Raw genomic sequence first — 851 nt, 5'->3', positions numbered from 1 at the left:
AAATTCACTCTATAGAAGCATATAGAAAAGGGACAGTGCCCCTTCAGTATTCTTATATATCCCACACCCAGTGTTAAAATTTGTGTGAAATTTTTAATGCATTTATGGGCACATGTACATATATTATGTATATATTCATGTATATTTACATAGATGAGACCTTATATCATTTTGCAGCTTGATTTAAAATTATCAGAGATCTTTCCATGTCTATATACAGTTGATCCTTGAACATGAGTCCACTTATGCATCTTTTTCGATCCACTGTTGGGAGTTTGCAGAATAGCCAAGTGTATGCATTGATCTATGCCATTTCATACAGGGGACTTGAGCATCGTGGATTTGGGTACCGTAGGGGGCTCCAAGAACCAATCCCCTGCAGCTACCGAGGGTAGTTAAGTTTTTGAGGAGTCTAAGTTGTACATGGATTTCTGACTGCGTGGGGAGTAGTGCCTTGAACCTTCCATGTTATTCTAGAGTCAGCTGTATAGTTTTAGTTCTTCTCATCTGCTGCATAGTGTTCCATGGTATGGCTCACATATTTAGTTTTTTTACTCCTGAGTTTTTAGGTTTCTATTATTATGAAAAGTGCTACCATAGGATGTCCCTGTATTTTACTTGAATGTTTAATATCTCTGTAATAAGTAGCTGAGGTTTCAAAGTCAAAGGGTAAACACATTTTAAATTTAACAGTCAAACTGTCCTCTAAAAAGACTGCATTCTGTTTTAAAAATATATTTGGAGTTAACCAAATATTATGTTCTGAAGCCAGGGGAGAGGCGGTTCAAGATTGTGACGTAGGAAGATCCTGAACTCAACCCCTCCCACAGACACATTGAATCCATAGCTAC

Source organism: Pteropus vampyrus, unplaced genomic scaffold (genome assembly GCF_000151845.1).
Source record: "Pteropus vampyrus isolate Shadow unplaced genomic scaffold, Pvam_2.0 Scaffold11683, whole genome shotgun sequence".
Classification (NCBI taxonomy): Eukaryota; Metazoa; Chordata; class Mammalia; order Chiroptera; family Pteropodidae; genus Pteropus; species Pteropus vampyrus.
This window is presented reverse-complemented; position numbering follows the sequence as displayed.